Here is a 19136-nt window from a genome sequence, read left to right as displayed (position 1 = left end):
GTACCACAGCTTTTAAAAATCTTTCATTTCAAAAATTGTTTAACCAAAACTAAAAATATAAATCGATAATCATTTACTTCCACCGAGACTGTTCGAGACCTCCACACACCGAGTCCGGCGTTAGAATTCAGAAAAAGGTACCTGAAAAGGAAACACTAAGATGGGGTTAGCTACTCGAGCTCGGTGTGAGTTCGAAACGAGTCAAGAGACAGAAATTACAAATTTCAGATCAGTAACACAACAGATTTTCGAATAATCACAGAGTCAGAAAGAATACCTGAAACTCATGTCCAAACAGAGCTTAACAATCACAGTACATCAAGTTCAAACAAAAGTCTCAGCACAAATGCTAATGAGACAAATAGATTACAGACAACTAGTCTTATAGTCTGAACAAAGACAGACAAATGCAGATGGAATGCAGTCAAATAAATCCCACTCATCCAGGCAACACACCTCTCCGTCCTCTGATCACACCCCCAAGAGCTGTTAAAACTCATCCAACCAAACACACCAATTAGGACCTCTCAAGGCCAATATAACCCTACACACCATATATGTAGACTAATCCAATAATACGCAGTAGAGCTAGCGTATATGTCGTATTGTACAATACGATGGTCCGCTGTACAGGTGAGTTGCAGTTTAAACTCCCAAATCAGATAATAGTGCGCAGCAAAGCTGACGCATATGCGGTACAGTACGATAAATCGTTGTACGTAAGTCGCAGTAGAACTGCCACATTAGATCAAATCAGTCTCTATTCTCTTCACAGCCCAACCCAAAATAGTTTATGCAAGTGCATTAATGCATTCAATCTCACAAAACAATGTCATAGTATCAGACATTCAGATAGAATAGATATGCACACACACACCCTGGTTAATCAGGTTTAAAGTCAGACATTACACACACTAATCACAAATAACACTTAAGCCGCAGCCCAAAATGGAGTCTTAACTACCTTTCTATAAGCTTAGCCAAAGGTTAAAGTACACAAACACATTTTCAGATCAGAACCGCACACAAAACCAATATAAGTGTCTTAGGACCACACGCCCGTGTACTTTGGCCGTGTGGACATGCCTAGGTCATGTGGGAAGTCACAAGCCCGCGTAAAAAGGGCCATCGGTTGTGTGACTGTGGTACACGCCCGTGTGACTGAAGCACAAGCCCGTGTGGATGAGGGACATGGCCATGGGAATAGGCTGTGTAACTCTCTGTCCATTTGCACTAAATTCGAGTATAGGGCTGACACGACCGTGTGAGGGTCGCACACATTCGTGTTCCCACCAAACACGGCCGTATGTCCAAAACACACACCCCTGTGGAATCCTTAAATCCCCAAATTAGCCACGCAACTGTATGGCCAGGCCATATGGCACCAAAACACTCAAACCCTCAATCCCAAACACACACGCCTATGTGCTCGAGGAACACGACCGTGTAAAAATTGATAAAATCCCCAAATCGACCACACAGCCATGTGGCCAAGCCGTGTGGCACCCAAATTTCTCCCGAAACCCTAATTTCCAAAAGCACACAGTCGTGCACGACCGTGTAGACGCCTGTGTGGTCACAAAACCACTTTAAAATAGCCTTGAAACACGTGCTTTCAACCATAAAGCTCTTTTTGATCCTTATTAGTTCAAAATTATACAAAACCATACACATTTCAAGCGTAAAATAACGATAGCACATCCATAGTCGACTTTTCACAAAGTCGAATTAGATTTCACAAATACAAATAAAAAAGTTTCAAAACCCACGCCTGTTTTGATGATCGAAACATCTTGATGCCGACTCGACGATAAAGAAAAACAGAGCTTTACCTACCACCACACCACCGATTCAAAAAAAAAGAAGAAGACAAACCCAAGAAGAAGAAGAGAAAAGAACCACGCGAAAAAGCAAAGAAAAAATAAAATGAAATAAAAATAAAAATAAAAAGTAGAAAAAAAACAGAAATAAAAATATATAGTTAAAATAAAATTTTAACTTAAAACAAAACCAAAATAAAATGTTACTTCAAATGCAGACATAGAGACTTGAGCCCAAAACCCAGAGACAAACAAACACACAACCACCAGATCAGTAGGTCCATTCTGTCACTTACCCACAAGACTAAACAGAAAAGCACACTTTTCTCTCAGACCCTAACACTAACATCAAAACTTGTAACCCTCAAAATCTGGGGTGTTACAAAGGATTACTAACATCAATAGAATAACGAGCATCATTTCGCTCACTTGAAACTCTCACAACATCACATGCTTGAAGATTAACCTCTTTATCACCTACCCGCAGTACAAGTTCACCATTACCCACATCAGTAACAGTTCTAGTAGTGGCTAAAAAGAGTTGACCTAAGATGATAGGTACCTCAATATCCTCATCCATGTCCAATATAACAAAACCAGCATGGAATATAAATTTATCTACTTTAACAAGTACATCCTCAATAATACCCCTATGATACTTAATTGATTTGTCAGCTAATTGAATACTCATCCTAGTGGTTTTGGTTCCTCGAGACGAAGTTGTTTGAATAATTTATAAGCATTAGATTTATACTAACACCCAAATCAACCAAATCTTTTTCTACATTTAAGTTACCAATAAAATAAGGAATAGTAAAACTCTTTGGATCTTTAAGCTTGGTGGGTAGTTTGCTTTGGAGAATAGTCGAGCACTCCTCATTGAGCTCTACAGCAGACAATTTGTCTAACTTCCTTTTATTTGTTAGCAGCTTCTTTTAAAATTTGGTATACTTTGGCATCTGCGAAAGGGTTTCAACAAAAGGTAAGTTAATATGCAATATTTTCAAAAGTTCAATAAATTTACCATATTGTTCATTCATGCGGTCTTTCTTCAACTTTGTCAGATATGGCATTGGTGGTTTGTATTCTCTAACCATCGGTTTACACTCTTTCTTGCATTCTTCAACCCCATCATTTTTCTCAACACCTTCTAGATTTACCTTTTTTCAAGTCGACTAATACCTTTCTACTTCTTGAAGTGACCTAGACTTGCTCTTGCTCTTTTGGGATGGTTTCAATGTTACTTGGTAAACTGCCTTGTTGTCTCTCTAAAATCAATTTTGCAAGCTGACTAATCTGATTCTCGAGGTCCTGAATAGATGTTTGCGAATATCTCAAAGCCTTTTCACTGTTTTAGAATCTAGTTTCTGACACTAAAATAAATTTTTATTTCTTCTAGATTCGTCTTCATTCTCATAACTTGCCACTGATAGTTATTCAGTGTCATCTACTTAATAAATTCCTGGGCTGCTTCAGGTGACTTATTATTAAGTGTTTCACTAGCCACTATATCAATTATCTGCCTAGTCGAAGGATTCAGACCATTGAAAAAGTATGAACTTGTAACCGAAAAGGTAGCCCATGTTGAGGAAACCTTCTCAGAAGATCCTTAAATCTCTCCCATGCATCATACAATGTCTCTAGTTGAGGAAAAAAAGAGATGTCATTCTTGAACTTATTTGTTTTGGCCAATGGAAAATATTTGTAACACCCTTAACCCGTATCTGTCACCGGATTACGGTTATGAGGCGTTACCTAACTAAACACAGTTCAGCACAGTCATATATCACTTTTCATACACCAAATTATAAATTATACCTTTTTAACACTTACAAAATCATACAACCACAATTCATTTATTTATTTATTTAAAACAGATACGTATATTTGATTCTCAATATCAACCAAATTCAAACATGCTTACTAATTATGGCTCATGCATAACCCATACTCTTATTTCATAATAACCAAGACTTACATTACAATTCATGCTTCGTAATTCAATTACATCATTACTCATAATGTACACAAGTTTCGGATCAAGCTTTCATACATCAAAACCAAATTGCACATGTTTCATATTTTTTTTTCAAAAGTCCGAACCATATGACCATCAAATCTATAAATTCGAATATTTAAAATATATCCAAGCGTATAGCATTACACTTCATATATTGCATGTAAGTCAATACATCTATTTCATTAGCCAAATATCAATATATCATTCCATAACTTTTGCACCTATGCACATTAAAACATTAAAACAAATAAACCCATATTACTTTACTAAATATCCATCTATATAGGTGACATTAGTAACATTATAGCATAATTGAACATACTCATAATGCTATTATAATATGTGTATATTCCCTAAAAATGAGCCATATCAAATCATAATTATCCAATCAACATTATCATAATCTATTGACAAATTTTGTGACTATAACAATTCACACGTTATGCATATTATTCCGTGTTAAGTAATCCACATGACATAATAAGCATTCATATATATATTATATATATATATATACATATATATTATACATAAGTAAGCATCACCATATAACCACATACAATTGAAATAATTTCTAATTTGCACACATTTCACCATAGCCACATTAAATATTTATGGACACAAAGATCATTTCCTAGCATACCAAATTTGTATGCTCTATAACTAATCCAAAGTACATAAGTACAACCGAATCCATTAACCATATATTCGGTTCTCAAATTTAATCTCCAATGATCAACCCAAAACATTCATAAAATATTTTCATTATTATTTTTTACTTATAGAAACGTAAATCACAAGTCAAAAATGCATCCAACCTTTATCTCATTGAACAACTGAATCACATCATCATCTACCACATAAGATATACCTTGAGATATACTTTCAATATAAGCATAGATCATGACCGAATACACCCACCCATTAGCATCGAAATCAAATAATTTCGTATGGCTATATATATATATATATATATACAATTTTCAAAACCAAATATATCAAAATTAGCCTATACATGCCACATAACCGAATCTCAAAACATTAGTTACCAAAATGATAACCAGATAGTGTGATGACATCTCCAACAACTTCCAACTCGAGCAAATCTCTGAAACTCTAAAGACATAGGAAAAACACAAAGAGTAAGCTTCGAGAGCTTAGTAAGTCATAAGAAAATAAATAACTCAATATTAATATCAACTTAACTTAATCAAACTAATTTATACTATCATGATCACATTTATTTTCAAGCTCACCATTTCATATATAACATATACTTCCATGTACAAATTTTACCTTGGCGAATATACATGTATATATTATCAAAATAACATACCCTTTCAAAGCCATATTATCAATGTATATATAACCGAATATCTAAACTCTTATATGCATATCTTCATAAATCAAACCTTAATATCACATATTTATACATAATATGTGGCGAATATACTTTACAATTGCCCAAATATGAAAACACATACATTTCATTTACAAAATCACATATACTTTTCATTTGGCCAATTATAGATTTTCATATACATATATACTCTCATTTATATAATGAATACATAAGTAAACCGAATGTATACGCATACATATAATTCACATTAACATGTAGCATTTATATCATCAATTCGAACATCCCATTTACCATAATTTCTTAACTTAGTATGAATACATACCTAAGCCTTTTAACTCAATTTTTCATTCGCCTTAACTTATTATTACCCGTTGAACCATTCGAAATTGGGTAGGATACTCGGATTATCACACATATCATACAATGTCAACGTCCCAGACGTGGTCTTACATGTAATCACATATCGATGTCACTGTCCCAGATAGGGTATTACTTGCACACATATATTGGAATCACATATCGATGCCAACATATTAAACGTGGTCATACTCGTACACATATATCGGAATCACACATCGATCCCAACGTATTAAACGTGGTCTTACTCGTACACATATATCGATGCCATGGTCTTACTCACACATCAAATATCAGAATCCTATGTCATGACACATGTATCCTAGCTATTCCTAAGGCTCATACGGTGCTTTCAGACGTTGTAACTCAGTCGAAACGAATTCATAAACATAGCTACCAAGCTTGTACACATTCGGCTAATAAATGTATTTATTCACATATTCATTTCAGCATTTATAGTTCACATTTAATTAAAATTAACAACGTCAATTTGCTTATAAACTTACCTCGTACGGACACGAATGGACCAGAACAACTATTCAATAATTTTTTACTTTCACCGTTCAAAATCCAATTTCCTCATTTCTTGATCTAATTCAATACAAATTCAACTTATTTAATCATGTATTCAATAAAATTCATCTAAAAACACATAAATGGGCTAATTACACTTTTACCCCTGACATTTCACATTTTTCACAATTTAATCCCTATTTCAAAACAAGACAAAATTCTCAAAATTTCATTTAACCCATGTTTGGCCGAATATTCCTTAAGTCCCTAACAGCCGATTAATTTCATTTATTTCACATTTTGACCCCTAAATTTGCAAATTTCACAATTTAATCCTTAATATGCATTTTTATAAAAAATTACTTGATTAAACATAATAATCTATCAAAAAATATTTATCTTTCATCATCAAACAACAAAAACATCAAGCTATCATTAGTGGTAAATCACAAATTCATCATAAATTCTAAAAATTAGGGCATGGGCTAGCTAGAATACGAAGCAACAATCTCAAAAACTTAAAAATTATCAAAAGCAGAGCAAAGAACATACCTAAATCAAGAACTAAAGGTGCCGAAATTCACCAAGCTTCAAACCTTATTTCTTTTCTCTATATTCGATTGAACATGCAAGAATATAAGCATATTTTAACTTTGTTTTGTTTAATAATAACCTTATTTCTAAAATTACTTATTCAACCTTAATTAATATAATTATAAACACTTAGTGGATGGTCATTATTGTCCATTAACCATATCAATGGTCCATTTGCATAATAAGGACTTCATAGTTAATAAGCCATATCAATATAGCACATTAACAAATAGTATACAACTTTTTCATTTTGCGCGATTAAGTCATTTTATCAAATTAAGCATACAAACGATCAAATTTTCATACAAAATTTTCACACATACTAATTCACATATAATAAGCACGAAAAATAATATTAAAATATTTTTTTGACTCGTATTCGTGGTCCCAAAACCATTGTTCCGACTAGGGTCTAAACCAAGCTGTTACAACTCTCCCCCCTTAGAGATTTTCGTCCCCGAAAATCTTACCAGAACGTAGATTAAGGATTTGCTTCCATACAGTACATTTCAAATTCACACATAGCTTCGAATTTCAATTTTTTTTAATCTCACAACTGAAATTTTGATCTTTCTTTCTTTATACGTCATATCAACCTGAAACTGATAATAACTGTACTGAATTACTTTCATTTGCTACTCAATTTCATTGATGAATTCAAACCCGTGAATCCTTTTTCTCGCAAAGCTCTGTCCTGAAACAATGGAGTTTGGTAATTGCAACCATACGATGCCTCATACAATGTCATTTTTATAATCACATGATAGCTTATCAAACAACCTCGTACTCATAGTTTACTATAGTTTCTCCCAAAATTACCATTTAAATTTTTAAATTTTAATGTAAAACAATGATGACTGACGCCATGTGCAAACTGACAGTCTCTGTACTAATAACTCTACTGATTTATCAAAAGAAAAATCCATGCATACGGAAGACTTATTCAGACAGTTAACAATAACTCAGATAACATCTATCTTTTTCAATGATAAGTGATAATCCCAATACAAAATTCATCAAAATTCTATTTCACCATTACTCAGATATCAAAGCATGCTGAAGTAGTCTTGAGGACACTCAATAATTAACTTTAACTTGTTGATAGCTCAGACATTTAAATGCGAGGTCAGAAATATTACATTTTATACTTATTTATCAATACTACTTTCTCATATTATCAAGCATCTTGTTACTTATGTATGAACAATCCAACTAACACTATAAGTCTCTTGCAACAATGGGTATACAATCTCAGAGCTTTTTTGATATACACACTCTATCCCGATGCAACAAACAATCATCAATTCCACATCTGAAGTTCTAAATCAGAAATCAATTTATGCCGAAACCCTTTTTAACTTATAATTAGATAACTCATTTCTAAGTTTCACGAATTCACTTAGTAAGTATCAATTTAACTTCTAATCCAGCTATATAGTCATCTTTTGATAAAATCATTCACGTATTCATCATTAGTAAAGCACACAAAAGTTTCTTATTCAGATCATTCGAATCTACAATCATTTCTCTCAGATAATAATATTTACTTTAGACTCAAAAGTTTTTCGACGATTCAAGCTAGCTTTGCTGTGCCAAGTTCGGATCCCGCTTGGTAACGTCAAACATTTTAGACTCTTGTAATCATCAAATATGTCACATAACTCTTTTCATGCAGCTTTAACCGTATGAAATCACAAGACATCTCTATACACTTTATTATTAGAACACATTTAAAACCGTTCATTGACGCATGACTGAATATCATAAACATTTTCTTCAATTTAGGCTGAACCAGAACTGATGTTTCAGTTAATAATATCTCTATGCAAAAAGGAAAACTTCAACAATTGAACTAACTTTAATTTACCACAACATTTCTCAGATAGAATTGTTTCAATAGATACAATTCTGTACTTCAAGAATATGAATTCTTCCTCCAGACTATCCCTCATTTCACACATGTACGTCCAAAGTTTATTTCCAATCCGATGAATAGATTCAAACACATATAACCCAGTTAACTTTTCAATCAAATAATTTCAGATTAGATTAAACTATGAATCAGTCCTGTCGAAGAAATCTTTTATTCTCGTTAAAAAGGATAACCCAGACATATCATTATACAGATACCATATTCATCAAATAGAAATCATAATGTCATAATAAGACTGATGTCTCGCCCATAACAATAGATAATATCCTGGCTGTTAATAAAGCATTTGAACCCAAAAGAAAATCAAATATGATTTGATAACGATACTGCAGTACTCCCAAAATTCAGAACAGAAATTATGATTATAATAGATATAGTCATTTCTGTCAAAGAGATATCTCTTATAGATAATCAGATAGAATCATAAGAAAATCAGAATAGCGAAATTTTCAATATCTGAAGCTATACAAAATATCAGAAAGTTACAACCCATATAGAATGATACCAATTCCGATGATATCCTAGATAAGATCCAGAAAGAACAATATCACTCATAAATATTGGAATCCATAGTAATAGAAATGATATAATCTTCACCTATTTTCAACAGAATAACTAGCAGAAACAGAGTATTGACATCATACATATTTTACCGTCGATTTTCATACCTATACAAGAGAATAAATACCAGAGAAATATATAGCAATGTCGAACATAACCCAAACAAACCAACATTACTTTCGTCTATTAGCTTGTTTAGCTAATGTTCTCATACGATAAGAATTCTTTCTGAAATTAAGTAGTCACATATACTTCTGAGGATAAATGTACACATAGAATTTCCAGAAGAAATCATAGTAACTGCCTGACTATAACCACTGTACTCAGCCATCGATACAATTCAAACATTATTCAACTATCTAATTTTGTCTTTATTAAATTCATATTATCCTATCAATAATAGAAATCAATTCAAAAGAACTTTCAATTAATACCTTTCTTTAGATATCATACCTAAATATTTTTATTTCACCGAATTCAACTTCTTCATTAACAATGACATTGCATAATTTGAATAATCTTTAGAAATTTTCAATATCTTCTTTAATACTATTTTCATTTGCTGGTTCATTCACTCCTCTGGCCACATTATTAATCTTCCAAACACGGACTTCTGTAATTCCACACTCGTAGGCTTATTCAACCTAAATCTTACAGATTTTATTGTAACATTTTACGGATAAGGGGGTGAGGGTAGTAAAGCCTCAAATTTAACTTACACATAAATGCATATAACACATACTATCACAATTAACTAGTTCATTACTAATTTCATTCTCAAATCATTTAATAAACTTTTCCTTTTAATCACTTTTGTTCTTAACACATTGTTCATATGCCAACTCAAATTACTAATTCATGATCAAAACATTTCATATAATAATCATAATCCAAATATCATAACTCATATGATCATATAATTATAACATTTATCAATAATAAAATGTCATACTATTTGATCCATACCTTTTATGAGTTTCAACTCATAATCAACACATTCCATTCAAAAATTTGAGTATTTACTTCTGTACTATTAGAATTAACTCGGTTGGAAAAGTATATCTGTCTCCTCAAAACAATTTTCGTCAGAGTCAAGAGATATCACACTATCGCAGGTTAAACGTAGCATGTATAGCTCGGCTCACATTAGCTATGCTAATCCTAGAACCTATTAAACCATAGCTCTGATACCAACCAAATGTAATACCCCTAACCTGTATTCATCACTGGATTAGGGTTATGAGGCGTTACCTAACTAAACACAATTCAGCACAGTCATATATCACTTTTCATACACCAAATTTTAAATTATACCTTTTTAACACTTACAAACTCATACAACCACAATTCATTTATTTATTTATTTAAAACAGATACGCATATTTGATTCTCAATATCAACCAAATTCAAACAGGCTTACTAATTATGGCTCATGCATAACTCATATTCTTATTTCATAATAACCAAGACTTACATTACAATTCATGCTTCGTAATTCAATTATATCATTACTCATAATCTATACAAGTTTCGGATCAAGATTTCATACATCAAAACCAAACTGCACATGTTTCATATATTTTTTTTAAAAGTCTGAACCATATGACCATCAAATCTATAATATTTGAATATTTAAAATATATCCAAGCATATATCATTACACTTCATATGTCGAATATAAGTTAATACATCTATTTCATTAGTGAATATCAATATACCATTTCATAACTTCGAACCTATACACTTTAAAAGAAATAAACCCATATTACTCTACTAAATATCCATCTACATATGTGACATTAGTAACACTATAGCATAATCGAACATACTCATAATGCTATTATAATATGTGTATATTCCTAAAAAATGAGCCATATCAAATTGTAATTATCCAATCAACATTATCATATTCTATTGACAAATTTTGTGACTATAACAATTCACAAGTTATGCACATTATTCTAGGTTAAGTAATCCACATGACATAATACGCATTCATATATATATTTATATATATGTACATATATATTATACATAAGTAAGAATCTCCATATAACCACATACAATTGAAATAATTTCTAATTTGCACACATTTCACCATAGCCACATTAAATATTTATGGACACAAAGATCATTTCATAGCATACCAAATTTGTATGCTCTATAACTAATCCAAAGTACATAAGTACAACCGAATCCATTAACCATATATTCAGCCCTCAAATTTAATCTCCAATGATCAACCCAAAACATTCATAAAACATTTTCATTATTATTTTTTTACTTATAGAAACGTAAATCACAAGTCAAAAATGCATCCAACCTTTATCTCATTGAACAACCGAATCACATCATCATCTACCACATAAGATATACCTTGAGATATACTTTCAATATAAGCATAGATCATGACCGAATACACCCATCCATTAGCATCGAAATCAAATAATTTCGCATGGCTATATATATATATATACAATTTTCAAAACTAAATATATCAAAATTAGCCTATACATGCCACATAACCGAATCTCAAAACATTAGTTACCAAAATGATAACCAGATAGTGTGATGACATCTCCAACAACTTCCAACTCGAGCAAATCTCTGAAACTCTAAAGACATAGGAAAAACACAAAGAGTAAGCTTCGAGAGCTTAGTAAGTCATAAGAAAATAAATAACTCAATATTAATATCAACTTAACTTAATCAAATTAATTTATACTATCATGATCACATTTATTTTCAAGCTCACCATTTCATATATAACATATACTTCCATGTACAAATTTTACCTTGGCCGAATATACATGTATATATGATCAAAATAACATACCATTTCAAAGCCATATTATCAATGTATATATAACCGAATACCTAAACTCTTATATGCATATCTTCATAAATCAAACCTTAATATCACATATTTATACATAATATGTGGCCGAATATACTTTACAATTGCCCAAATATGAAAACACATACATTTCATTTACAAAATCACATATACTTTTCATTTGGCCAATTATAGATTTTCGTATACATATATACTCTCATTTATGTCATGAATACATAAGTAAACCGAATGTATACACATACATATAATTCACATTAACATGTACCATTTATATCATCAATTCGAACATTCCATTTACCATAATTTCATAACTTAGTATGAATACATACCTAAGCCTTTTAACTCAATTTTTCATTCGCCTTAACTTATTATTGCCCGTTGAACCATTCGAAATTGGGTAGGATACTCGGATTATCACACATATCATACAATGCCAATGTCCCAGACGTGGTCTTACATGTAATCACATATCGATGCCACTGTCCCAGATAGGGTATTACTCGCACACATATAATGGAATCACATATCGATGCCAACATATTAAATGTGGTCATACTCACACACATATATCAGAATCACATATCGATCCCAATGTATTAAATGTGGTCTTACTCGAACACATATATCGATGCCATGGTCTTAGTCGCACATCAAATATCAGAATCCTATGTCATGACATATGTATCCTAGCTATTCCTAAGGCTCATACGAGGCTTTCAAACATCGTAACTCAGTCGAAACGAATTCATAAACATACCTGCCAAGCTTGTACACATTCGGCTAATAAATATATTTATTCACATATTCATTTCAGCATATATAGTTCACATTTAATTAAAATTAACAACGTCTATTTGCTTATAAACTTACCTCGTACGGACACGAATGGACCAGAACAACTATTCGATAATTTTCGACTTTCCCCGTTCCAAATCCAATTTCCTCATTTCTTGATCTAATTCAATACAAATTCAACTTATTTAATCATGTATTCAATAAAATTCATCTAAAAACACATAAAGGGGCTAATTACACTTTTACCCTTGACATTTCACATTTTTCACAATTTAATCCCTATTTAAAAATAACATAAAATACTCAAAATTTCATTTAAACCATGTTTGGCTGAATATTCCGTAAGTCCCTAACAGCCGATTAATTTCATTTATTTCACATTTTGACTCCTAAATTTGCAAATTTCACAATTTAATCCTTAAATGCATTTTTATAAAAAATTACTTGATTAAACATAATAATCTATCAACAAATATTTGATTTTCATCATCAAATAACAAAAACATCAACTATCATCAATGGAAAATCACAAATTCATCATAAATTCCAAAAATTATGGCATGGGCTAGCTAGAATACAAAGCAACGATCTCAAAAACATAAAAATTATCAAAAGCCGAGCAAAGAACATACCTAAATCAAGATTTAAAGGTGCAGAAATTCACCAAGCTTCAAACCTTATTTCTTTTCTCTATATTCAGTTGAACATGCAAGAATATAAGCATATTTTAACTTTGTTTTATTTAATAACAACCTTATTTCTAAAATTACTTATTCAACCTTCATTAATATAATTATAAACACTTAGTGGATGATCATTATTGTCCATTAACCATATCAATGGTCCATTCTCATAACAAGGACTTCATAGTTAATAAGCCATAGCAATATAGCACATTAACAAATAGTATACAACTTTTACATTTTGTGCGATTAAGTCCTTTTATCAAATTAAGCATACAAACGATCAAATTTCATACTAAATTTTCACACATGATAATTCAAATATAATAAGCATGAAAATAATATTAAAATATTTTTCTGACTCAAATTCGTGGTCCTGAAACTACTATTCCGACTAGGGTCTAAACTGGGCTGTTACAATATTTCAACAGAAACTTCTCAGTCATCTGAGCCCAGGTCGTGATGGAACCCCATGGAAGTGAATTCAACTACTGCTTTGCCTTGTTCCTCAAAAAGAAAGGGAACAATAGTAAGCATATGACATCATGATTATTACCGTTGGTTTTAAATGTATCATAGATCTCTAAAAAGTTAGTCAAATGAGCATTCAGATCTTTATATTGCAATCTATCAAAATGAACATATTGCTGCACCATCTGATTGTGTTTGGCTTAATCTTAAAATTGTTTGCAGCAATAGTCTGTCTGACGATACTCGATTCAACCCTAATCAGAGTGAGCTTAGCATAGTTATACATAGTCTGAGGAGCAGGACTTGCAGGAAGTTGTTGATTACCAAGATTATTATCCATCTCTATAGTTATGTCCTTTTGCTCTTGATCATCTATTAAGATATGTTGACATTATCTTGCTTCTCTAACTTCTCTCTAATTTTTGCGAGCAATTTTCTCAATCTCACTGTAAAAAATTAACAGTTCCAACATGTTGCCTCTAGTCATAAACCAAAGGAACCTATAGGAATAAAAAAGAAGAAGAAAAAGTTAGAATGTAAAAATTAAATTAAAAAAATATTAAAACTAAAATAAAAAATGGCTAAATTAATAGAAATAAAGGTCCTGCTATTAATTTTTACTTGGATCTCTATCCGTGAACTATCGATTTAAGTTTAATTCAATGTAAATATGTGTCAAGAATGAGCCAACTATTTCAATGGCTAAGCTTCTATTTACTTACTAGTCATTTGTTCGAATCTCTGTGCAGACGACCGAGAAATGTTCATTTTGTGTGCTATCTGTTAAATGTTTTAAACATTTTTGGTCAGTTTATTTTTTTTTATTTAGCGTCCTTCTTTCCTTCATTCCTCTTTCTTTTTTTTCTTTCTTTTCTTTTCGTTTTCTACTTCTTTCCTCTTTTCTCTCTTTTGTTCGATTACTTTGGTAACTATGCTAATGGGTTAAATCGAGGATATTGTGTCATTCATTGCTTCGATTGAAGAGTTCTGCATATGTTTCTTGTTGTTGTAATTTCATTTCATTTATTTTCAATGTTGCTTTGTGAGTTTGGAAGTTTCTACTAGTGTGCCTCGAATTCTTGTTAATTACACATTTTGTTTCCGTTTAGGTGGAGATCCTGAGAGGAGTATTTCTCTGAAAATTTAAGTTTAATTTAGGGCCTGAGCGATCTGTTGTAAGTGAATGTTTTGTGTTCGTGGTTTTGTGTTAAAGTTTTGACATAGTTTAATTTCGACTGTGAATTAGCATTTTGGTTCAATTAAATTGTTAATGGAGTTATTGAATGGTCATTTTAGGCTTCAAAAGTTTACTGCGTTGTTCCTACTTCGAATCACTAATAGGTGCGTACTGAAAACCCGACTTTCTGTGAATTTCACTCGTCAGAAACCATAGTTGTCGACGCCACACGGGCGTGTGGCAGGCCATGTGAATCACACGGTCGTGTGGCAAACTGTGTAATCCACTGTTCATGAATTAGAAACACACAGGCTAGGGACATGAGAGTGTGTCTAGACTGTGTGTGGGAATATTTAGTCCAGGGTTCATACGAGCTAGAGACACAGGCATGTGTCCAAGCCGTGTGACTCACTGTTTGCATGCAAGGACCATGCGGGCCATTGACACAGGCATATGAGGCTACACAAGCCAACTATGTAGGTCGTGTGAAACCACACGGGCATGTGGACCAAGAACTTGATTTTTTCCCCCAGGCTGCGTACGTCGTTTGAAACAAATACCGGTCCTCTGTAGGCTTCGTATGAACTGCATTGAATTGTATAAATTACTATTTTGTGATCCTTGACTAGGTACTAGATATTTATGTGAGTATTACATGTAAAAATCATTAGTGATGTTTATATATATATATTTTGTACAAGCTGGATCTGTATCTAAATGGTTATACAAACTTTTGTATTAACCTTCACTTGAATTCTATAATTGTATTGGGTTGGGAATTGTATATTGGTGGTAGTAATCTACTCTAAATAAGTTGCTAAGCCACAAAAATTGTAATTGAATTCGGCGTTCAACGCAATCTATAAAGTAGCTAGGATACAAATATTTTGAAATGTGTCATACCAACACTATGTGGTGTGTAGGGTTGGATGGGTATTGAATACCTATTGTGGTGTGTTGGGTTAGATGGAGACTGTGTGTAGTGGATGGGGGTAGGAAATTGTATTTGATTCTGATTTGTTCCGTATCTGAAATTGATGACTTTACTAAACATCTGTCTGTTAAGCAGAACCATACATTCTCTGTTTCTGTTTATGTATATGGTTGAGAAGTTACTTTTGCAAACGTATTTCTATTGATTGTGTTTTGAATCCATTTGTTGAGTTAGTTACTCACTTTGACTGTTGATTGAACTGTACGTAAACCTCAAGGTTGATTGAGTTAGCAAATTGTGAGCTCAGTCATTCCACTTATTATCTTTTATGTTATTAGTACTTATAACATGTTTTTCATAAATTCGAATTCCTATGATGCTAAATCGTGGATTGAACTTTATGTTTGTTAATTTCCCTTCATTCTTAATGGTTTTTTAAAAAAAAACTAAATTTTGGAAATTCGTGTTTGGGAAAGTCATAGGTGTAATTCTCTAGACTTGGCCTTTCGTCTAGCTCAGGTATGAGGTATTACATTTAGTGGTATCAGAGTCAGGTTATTTGAGGAATTCTGAAAATGATTCTGTAAAAGACCGAGTCTCTGACACCAAACTTGTAAGTATTTCTGTTTGTTTTTGTGATTGATTAAGAAACCATAGTGGCTGAATTGTTGTTTGGTTACATATTCTAAAATGAACTGACATGAGAACTGTGATAAAGACTCTAAACTAATCTGTGTACTCCTGACATTGTAGATAATTTGATAGTATGAGTTCACGCGATAGTAGTGGATGTCATTTTCATAGACGTCGCGAGAGACAGAAAGTAAAAGGGCAAAAAGTAAAGAATAAAAGAATGAAGAGCAAGGAGAGAGCGTATTTTATTGATTAATTGGAATATTTACAAAGCTTATCCAAAGTCTCTATTTATAAGTATAAGAAGTATAAATGAAGTAAAGATCTACTTCTAATATCTATAAGAATTTAAAGTACATCAAAACTTATCTTGATCTTGATGAACATCTGTTTAATAAGATATTCATAACAAAATGGAGTTAATAAAGTGGATGATGAGTGTAATAGCCCAAATTCCCCCGGGCCTTAAACTAAAATAAAAAATAAAAAATAGCAAAGTCTAGTTATTTTATAAACAGTCCGTTTACAGTGCTAAAGCCCAAATCCAAACCACTTAAGTTTACTGGACCCATTTATACCACAAAAATAACCCAACACCTGGACCCAGGTTTACACGGGGCCCAAAAGGCCCAAAGCCATAAAAGAACAGGCAAGGAAACTCTAGGGTTTCCTGAGAACTCAACGCGGCAATGAAATTCTGGAAGCTTCGGGCACTCTAAGCGACGCGACCTTTCATCTCGCGCAAATTCAATGGCCCAATCATTGCCACCAAGCGCGTCGTGATCAGATGTTGCGCCACCATCGACGCGCAAGTCACGCCAGAATCCGGCGTTGGCTCCATCAGTGCGCAGACATCAGTGATTGAGTGAGATTCTCGTGGATTACCTGCGAACAAAAGAGGAAACAACGACAGAAAACCAAGGCAAACATGGAAAGAAATCTTTGATTTCTTTCCTAAACCATAACAGTCTAAGGCTATAAAGCCTTTCTTCAAATCTGTAAAAAAGTACTTACATACACACATACAGAGAGAAAAATACCACAAAGATATTGTACATCAAATATTTTGCAATAATATATCAGAGATATTTCACAAGAAACGAAGGTGATTTTTTTTATCTCATATTTCGTTTCTTTTCTCTTTTCTTAACGAATATACAAACTTTTTTTTTAAAAATAGTAACATTCAAAAGAGAAGGAGTTAACTGTGGAAGGACGATTTAGAGACCGAAGGCTGGACTACCCCTTCTCTCCTTTTCAGAGAATTTTCAAGTTTTTTTTTTAAAGTGGGGTACTAAAATGAATTTTGGGTTAAGGTTTTAACATTTATAGTCCTACGAAAACGGTGTCGTTTTGGCTTAGCTTGATAAGCACTAAAACGGCATCATTTCAACAGAGAGGATCCGCGTGTTAACCCGATTACTCGGGGAGGATCCGCGTGTTTTTGTGAATTGGGTAAATTGCCTAATTGATCCTTCCTCCTTTTTAATATTTACAATTTCATTTTATGTTTATTCAAATTGGCCCTAACTTCTTACATTTAATTCAATTTAGTCCCAATCGCCAGTAGAATTTATTCTGGGAAACGACGTCGTTTTTTAGGATTAGGGCTAATTGCCCAGTGAGTCCTCTGAATTTAACGCGCATTTGGAACCAGGCCCAGAACTTTTACTATTTTGTAGATTAACCTTAGATTTTCTAAATAAATTCAATTTTAATCCTTTTTATATTTTAATTTACTTTAAATACCTTATATGTTTTTATAAATATTAGTTATATATTATTGTTATTATCCAATACATTATTTTATCATATATTTTATCTATAAATTATATTATATATTTTATTTATATATTTTTATAAAATTGTATTACTATTTACTAAATTTGTAAATACTAAATAAATTTTAAAAGAATTATTAATAAATAATAGTATATTATCCTTATTTATAATAGTATTCATATTCCATTTATATATATTACACCTTTTCTTTATTTATATATTTTATATATGTATATTATTTATTTTATAAAATTCTTATGAAAATTACTCATATCCTATTTATTTTATAATATCGTATACCATATTATATTTCATTATAATTATTTATGAATTTTTATTACATACTATATTTTATTATTTAATATTCCTTATAATATCTATCTTTCTTATATTTTTATAAATTATTTATTTTGTTTTTTATATTATTTATTTTACTATATTTTATATGCAAATTACTTATTATATTTTTATTATTTTATATTATATTTCCTTATATTTTATTCATATTATATTATTATAATAACTTATTTTAAACATTTTTTAATTTATATTTTAGGTATTTTTATCAATATTTGCTCACTTTATTTTATATTTTAATATATATATTGAACCTTTCTTTATATTATGTCAATACATTAGATGT

General features: G+C 31.7%; 1 pseudogene; it reads left to right on the top strand.

The window, feature by feature from the left end:
* The first annotated feature begins 3396 nt into the window (after positions 1-3396).
* Positions 3397-3497, top strand: LOC128289732 (small nucleolar RNA R71; annotated as a pseudogene).
* Positions 3498-19136: the final 15639 nt, after the last annotated feature.

Source organism: Gossypium arboreum, chromosome 2, assembly GCF_025698485.1.
Source record: "Gossypium arboreum isolate Shixiya-1 chromosome 2, ASM2569848v2, whole genome shotgun sequence".
Taxonomy (NCBI): domain Eukaryota; kingdom Viridiplantae; phylum Streptophyta; class Magnoliopsida; order Malvales; family Malvaceae; genus Gossypium; species Gossypium arboreum.
This window is presented reverse-complemented; position numbering and strand designations above follow the sequence as displayed.